This window comes from Hyperolius riggenbachi, chromosome 2 (genome assembly GCF_040937935.1).
Source record: "Hyperolius riggenbachi isolate aHypRig1 chromosome 2, aHypRig1.pri, whole genome shotgun sequence".
NCBI lineage: Eukaryota > Metazoa > Chordata > Amphibia > Anura > Hyperoliidae > Hyperolius > Hyperolius riggenbachi.
This window is the reverse complement of record NC_090647.1, coordinates 27,304,138-27,311,867: the sequence shown is the minus strand read 5'-3', so window position 1 is coordinate 27,311,867 and position 7,730 is coordinate 27,304,138. Positions and strand designations below refer to the sequence as shown.

Below are 7,730 nucleotides of genomic sequence, written 5' to 3'. Positions count from 1 at the left end.
TCCCTTTGAAACTTTAAAATCGATTTTCTCAAAAACTATAAGCTCTTTTTGCTAATTTTTTTTTCCTCTTGTACCCACTCCCAAGGTGCACATACCCTGCAAATTTGGGGTATGTAGCATGTAAGGAGGCTTTACAAACCACAAAAGTTCGGGTCCCCATTGACTTCCATTATGTTCGGAGTTCGGGTCGAACACCCGAACATCGCGGCCATGTTCGGCCTGTTCGGCCCGAACCCGAACATCTAGATGTTCGCCCAACACTAGTGCACACCAAGAGGGCTTCTGAGCGCTTTTCGAGAGTGATTTGAAAAGCGCTTGGCTAATGTTACCCTATTATTATTATTGATTTATAAAGCGCCAACATATTCCGTGGCGCTGTACAAAGTAAGAAACAAACATGGGGTACATAATAATACAGACAATGGTGTACACCAAAATACAAGATACATAATTAGTGACAAAATACAAAAAATGATACAGCATACAGAATACAGAAGTCATAATGACAGTGATAAAAGTAACATGATGAATAAAATGTATAATGGTTACCAAGACACAAAAGGGGGAGAGCCCTGCCCTTGCGAGCTTACAATCTAAAGGGAATGGGGGAGGGGAAACAGGAGGAGGGGTAGTATATGATAAAATATATAAAGGCAGTGTGTTTTAGGATACCTAGTAGGAGTGCAATTACCCTATGACGGTGTTCCCACAGCAGCGTTGTGATTTTTTAAAAATCGCAAACATGCTGCATGTAGCATTTTTTGGAGCGATTCATTCAAAAATCGCTCTGAAAATCGCTTCACAAAAGCGATTTAGCCTTAAACTGTGGGCAAAAGACATGGCCCCCACCAGGAACAGAATTCTCTTCATTTACTATATAAAATTCACTGAAATCAAAACATGGACAGTACAATACATGTGTTATGTAAGTAGATCAAGTATGGCTGATCTTCCTGCTTTAACAATGGGAACACATATGTTGGCAATAAAGTAAGCTATAGACCAATCTAGTGCATTGGGTTGACAATTTATGAGCATATATTTATTTATTATAAGGCTAAGCACTTTCTTCAAAGCACACAGTGTTTTTGTTGTTTTTTTGTTGTTGTTTTTTTTTACTTTAAAATGTAAAAAATTGTCATTATAAACATAAGAAATATTACAGATACATTTTTTTTTTTACTTTTGGTGGTCCACCTCCACCGATTAAAATCAGGTGAGCAGAAGAGTGTTGTGGTACTGCTGCTGTGAACAACTCTGCAGCAAAAACATTCAAACTTGTGGATTCCTAAGACCTTTACTGAACTGAAGCAACAAGAGATCTTGCTTTCACAAAGTGTTGTAGCCAAACCTGCTACAAAATAAACTGACTTAAAGAGACACTGAAGCGAAAAAAAATATATGATATAGTGAATTGGTTGTGTACTATGAATAATTACTAGAAGATTAGCAGCAAATAAAATATTCTCATACTTTTATTTTCAGGTATATAGTGTTTTTTCTAACATTGCATCACTCTATAATATGTGCAGATTACACAACACTCAGCATTCAAAATGAGTCTTTCAGAGCAGTCTGTGAAGTAATGAACTCTCCTCTAGCAGAGAAAAAGTAAACAGTACAATAACACTTGAGATAATAAAAGTCAGATAACAGCCCTCTCCACCACTAAACTTGGTCAGAGAGTTAATAGCTTTTTTGCATAGAGATAACAACTGGAGTTTCTTAACTCTTCCTGTACTGGAAACAATTAGACTGATGTATCTGATCTTAATGTTTTATTTCTTAGCTGTACTACACATACAAATCATAATTTTTTTTCCGCTTCAGTGTCTCTAAATTTTTTCTCTAAGATACATATACTGTATATATTTGGTATTCCAAGACCTGGCAAAATAAATAACCTTGACAGAAAACTTTAAAGGACAACTGAGGTTAGAGGTATATAAAGGCTGTCATAATTATTTCCTTTTAAGCGATACCAGTTGCCTGGCAGCCATGCTGTTCTGTTTGGCTGCAGTAGCGTCTAAATCCCACTTTTATTATTTAGCAATCATTTATATAGTGCCAACATCTTCCGCAGCGCTGTACAAAGTATATCGTCTTGTCAGTTATCTGTTGCTTAGAGGTGCTACCATAGTCATACGTCTATGTATGTGTTGTGTAGCGTATGTACCGTAGCCTAGGGTCAATTTAGGGGGTGCCAGTTAACTTATCTGTATGCTTTTTGGGATCTGGGAGGAAACCAGTTATAGTAAAATAGTATAAAATAAAAATGCAAACAATACTTTCACTTAAAACTATCAGAATCATTGCCATCTGTTGGCTCGCCCAACCTTTTTTTTTTGTGTGTGTGGCTTTAACAAGGAACTTATCCAATGACTTTACTTTTGAGGATTTCATGGAAATGTAACTTTGCACAGTCTCTACACTCAAAAAAGTACAATTAAGAAAATTCCTGCAGTGCCAAAGGGAGAAGAACTATTGGCTTAGTTGTCATAATTAGTGTTGATCGAACAATGTTCGACACTGTTCGTTATTCCCCGAATATCAAGGTGTTCGGGTTCTGCTCGAGCTCATCCGAGCACCTCATGGTGCTCGGCCGAACAGCGGTGCGGGGGGGCCGGCTGCCCAGCTGGAGGGGTAGTGGGCAGGAAGAGGGTATTGGGCCTAGCGGCGGGGAGGGGGGACGGACCCCCCCTTCCTCACCTGGGTCCCCCGACCTCCGCTCCCCTCCAGCTTTAAAAAGTTAAGTAGCATCCGCTACTATTAAGAGGTAACGGGCGGGGATCACTCACCTTTTCCTGTTCCAGCGTGCGTTCCACTGGCGTCACTTCCTGCAATGCCGCCCACTGTATTGTAAGTGGACGGCGTTGCAGGACGTGACGACAGTGGAGCGCACGCTGGAACGCGGAAGAGGTGAGTGATCCCAGCCCGTTACCTCTTATTAGTAGCGGATGCTACTTAACTTTTTAAAGCTAGAGGGGAGCAGAGGTCGTGTGACCCAGGTGAGGGAGGGGGGGGTCCGACCCCCCTCCCCGCCGCTTTGCCCAATACCCCCTTCCTGCCCACTACCCCCTCCAGCTCTGCGGCCCCCCACGGCTCGGGTCCCCATAGACTTCAATAGGGTTCAGTGAACGGCCGAATATTCCGAACATCTGAACGATGTTCTGCCGAGCCGAGCCGACCCGAACCCGAACATCTGGGTGTTTGATCAACACTAGTCATAATGTGAAAACATGTATACTTTTTTTTTGCTTGTATATCAAGTCAAAATTTTTGCTTGTTTTGCAAAGCGCTCTTAAATCAAGTTACTCTCATTTCAATGTTTTACTGTATACTGTATCTCTAGGAAAATGTATGAATTGCTCATTATACAGGACCTATGATTCTCGTGTTTGGCAATAGTGATGAGTGAGAAGGCCTCTGGCAGTCTCACAAGGATTTCCTCGAACTTCAGGTGGTTCTGCAATTTTTTTTTGAAAAAAAGATTTACGAATCGCATTGAAGTCCATGTCATTGACTTAAACGGTTAACAGAAAAGCCCCCATAAGTGCTACAATTTCCAAATTTGCTAGGTATGATAAAGGACTTATGAGGCCAAAACACAAATGTAGTCTTACTTACCTGGGGCTTCTTCCAGTCCCTAGAAGTCATTTGAGTCCCTCGCTACAGCTCCGTTCTGCTCCGGGGTGTCACTGGCAGCCTGTAAGGATCGCCGTGGGCGCGTTCACATGCTAGCACTTGCACGTGACCACGCATGCACAGAAGGCACTGACCCATCAGGGTTTGGCAATTCTTACAGGCTGCGGAACACCAGAGAGGACAAGAATTGCGGTGAGGAAGCCAAATGACTTCTAGAGGTTGGAAGAAGCCCCAGGTAAGTGAAACTATATTTTTTGGGCCGTGTCAGTCCTTTAAGGAGAATTGTTGAAACAAGGGGGGGGAAATCAAAAAGACCTTGTTTTTGAGAAAAGCAGTTTCCAAAGGACAGTAGGAAAAATGGGTTGTAAATGTGGTTAAAAAACAGATAATATATCTACCCACCGGAATTGAAAATACATATATCGCCAGAAATAGGTTTTGGCCTTGTACTTCATCAGGATTATGCCTGACGACAGCGCACGGCTGAAACCGGTCGGGTTGGAGAGTGGTCAAGTTTTGACACTATATTGCACTAAGCACTTTATAAGCACTGATTACATGTGAGTTGATTCAGTAGTGTCTTGTGTGCAAGGACCCGCATTGGCCTCGATTCATAAAGCATTACCGCATTCGGCAATGCAGAAAACAGCTGACTTTACAGAGCACTTAGCAAAATGACAATTAATAAAAGCTGTTACCCCGTGAAAAGCTGAAAGTGAGGTAAATTACTGACTTGTGAGGTGATTACCTCAACACATGTCAGTAAATATCAATTCATAAAGATTAGAGCAGGCGGTAATGGCACGGAACATACCGCCTGCTTTGAAGATGTGATAAGAGAGCGATAAGAGAGAGGGGCTGTGTGATGTTAATGAAGACTCATCTGAAGCAGTGAGATCTCCCCCAAGCCAGCAGCAGAGCGAATGGAACAAGCAAGGCTTCCCCTGAATACCCTAGGCTGTGTTTTTAACCTCTTGAAGGCAGCACAGTGGCGTAGTGGTTAGCTCTCTCGCCTTGCAGCGCTGGGTCCCTGGTTCGAATCCCAGCCAGGGCACTATCTGCAAAGAGTTTGTATGTTCTCTCCGTGTCTGCGTGGGTTTCCTCCGGGCACTCCGGTTTCTTCCCACATTCCAAAAACATACAGATAAGTTAATTGGCTCCCCCTAAAAACATTGGCCCTAGACTACAGTACTTACACTACATAATATAGACATATGGCAATGGTAGGGATTAGATTGTGAGCTCCTTTGAGGGACAGTTAGTGACAAGATATATATTTATACACTGTACAGCGCTGCGTAATATGTCGGCGCTATATAAATACTAAATAATAATAAATAATAATAATAATCTGTTTTTCAGATATATATTTGCTGGAGGTGAACATCAGAAAGCCTGCCATGTGTAAAGTTTCTTGAAGTTCTTCTACGTTGTGGCAATTAAATAGATTGTTTGGAAAGACTAATGCTGGGAATACACGGTAAGATTCTGAGCCATTTAAATGGCTCAATAAATAATTTCCGACACGTCCGATCTCCCGTCCGATCTTTTCCGCGCTCAATTCTGCACAGGGGACAATGGAAAAAGATAAGAAAAACAAGCGGAGGATAAGAGAATCGCCCGCAGAATCGAGCGTGGAAAACAATCGGGCACAGAATCGAGCCGCAAATTCGACCCGTGTATTCATAACATATTAGACAGATTCAGAGCAGATTCAGGGCAAGGAGAGGCAGTATAACAAAATATACACATCTAAATTGAAGTTGGGATGCCTCTTTTATTGTTACCGACAGTTTACTTCGGTAAAACACCTCAATTCTATCGCAACTGTGAAAATGTTTATGAATTAGCACACAAAAATCTAAAATACCAAATGCGGTATTTTCCCGACCAGATTTTTTTTACCACACAGCCTTTTATGAATTGACCCTATAGTGAGTTTTCTGTGTTTCTGAGTGTTGTTGTATAAAAGTATGAAATAAGCATGGGGTACATAAATACAAATGGAATACAACACCAAAATACAAAATACATCATTGGTGACAAAATACAGAATCAATACAAAATACAGAATTGGTAATGACAGTGACGAAAGTAACACGATGAATACAATGTTTAATCAATTCCAAGACACAAAAGGGAGAGAAAGCCCTGCACTTGGAATAAGAGAGAAACAAGAGGTGGGGTAGTACACAATAAACATACCTAGAGGCACAGTAGCAATAGGAGGCGCCCTTTGTATTACACCATGTTTCTCAGATAAATCTATAAGAATAACGATGTTCGCCTACCTTATTAAGGGAGACCTCCAATTTTGTTAAAAATGTATATAAATACTTTATTGTGATCAAGCAGAGGAGCATAGAGGTAGTGTGTTTTAGGATATCTAGTAGGAGTGCAACTTGGCTTTAGGACAAAGGGGAAGTGGCCTAAGTTAGAGCATATGCTTGTCAGAACAAGTGAGTTTTGAGAGACCGTTTAGGTAACAAAGGTGTGTTGTGGGAGGGTAGAGGAGGGTGAAGCACATGCAAAATCTTGTATACATGAATGTGAGGAGGTAATCCTAGAGGAGGACAACAGCAGGCCATGTGCTTTCAATAAATGCTTTAAACATGTATGCAGTATTTGATAACACCTTATCTCTATGTGGTGGTAGCAGATTTTGACTTCAGAGAACTCCAGGAGTCCACAGAGTTCTTCAATAAACTTGTTCTAGGGGGCTCCTCGGGACACTGAGGTGAGAGAACTCCTGGAGACACTGAATCCATATAGCTTCTGGACTCAGTGTTACGTGACCACAATGATGATCAGAAGGAGTGCATTAAGGAATCAGAAGCTACAGGGAAAATGCCAGGACAACTATCATTGCCTGAATAGGTAGTTTTGGCCATGTTTTAGGGTGTATCCAGCACGGTGTTTCGTTATACATATTTGACTGAATTATGGGAGTTTTCATAAGCTTTCACCTTCTCTTGACTGAACTCATTCAGAGTTCCAATAAAACAATCTCTGTTAAGGCAGATCAGTGCAGATTGCATCCCATATAATGTACCATATTTTCTTTTAGCGCTTGTGTTGTAGAGCAAGATGAACAATGGCACCTTCTCTCAACCATCTATGCTATTGTTGAACTTGATATTTTTACTGTGTCATAGTTTTCTTTGGTTACACGTTAAATCTTACTCTTAATTTAGCAGTAATTGCTACAATCATACGTCATGAGAGTCTTCATCAGTCAATGTACGTGTTCATTGCAGCCTTGTGTTTCAATGGTGTCTATGGTAGTAGCTGCTTCTATCCTAGTCTCTTCATACATCTTCTGCAGGAGACTCATTCCATTTCTTATATTGCTTGCTTGACACAAGTTTTTTGCATCCACACCTATGTCTCCTGTGAAATGTCTATACTGGCAGCTATGGCCTATGACCGCTATGTCTGCATCTGTAACCCACTCAGATACAACAGCATAATGACCTTGCCGACAGTTTTCAAACTGCTTTTTCAGTTTTCAAACTGCTTGCTGGAGCTTACGTGCAACCTACTGTGTTCTTTAGTGTTCACTTTCTGTTGACTATAAGACTTCCATTATGTTCTTCAGAAATCTTGAAGATCTACTGCGACAATTGGTCAGTGGTGAGACTTTCTTGCGTTGACACAACAGTGAACAATTATTTTGGAACATTGGTAGCAACCATAGTTCTAGGACTAATGCCACTGTTCACCTTTTACACTTATGTCAAGATTTTTAAAGTCTGTTTGAGGTCTTCAAAAGAAGTCAGGCAGAAGGCCCTTCAGACCTGTTCCCCCCATTTAATAAGTATTGTCAATTTTTTAACAGCTGCTCTCTTTGAGATCTTGCTGTATCGTTTTATTCCAGATAAGCTCCCATATGAGCTAAGAGTCCTCATGTCTGTGCAGCCATTTGTTATACCACCACTTTTGAATCCTCTCATTTATGGAGTGAAGATGAAGGAGATAAAGGTTAAGATTGTACTCCTGCTTCGGAAGACAGATTTTAAATATCCTATTAATATATAAGAACATGGTATTTGTGTTGAACGTCTTCAAAATAGGAAACCTGTGCA

General features: G+C 41.0%; 1 pseudogene; it reads left to right on the top strand.

The window, feature by feature from the left end:
- Nucleotides 1-3,734: 3,734 nt before the first annotated feature.
- On the top strand, nucleotides 3,735-7,683 carry LOC137544709 (olfactory receptor 52D1-like; annotated as a pseudogene).
- The last annotated feature ends 47 nt before the right edge of the window (nucleotides 7,684-7,730 follow it).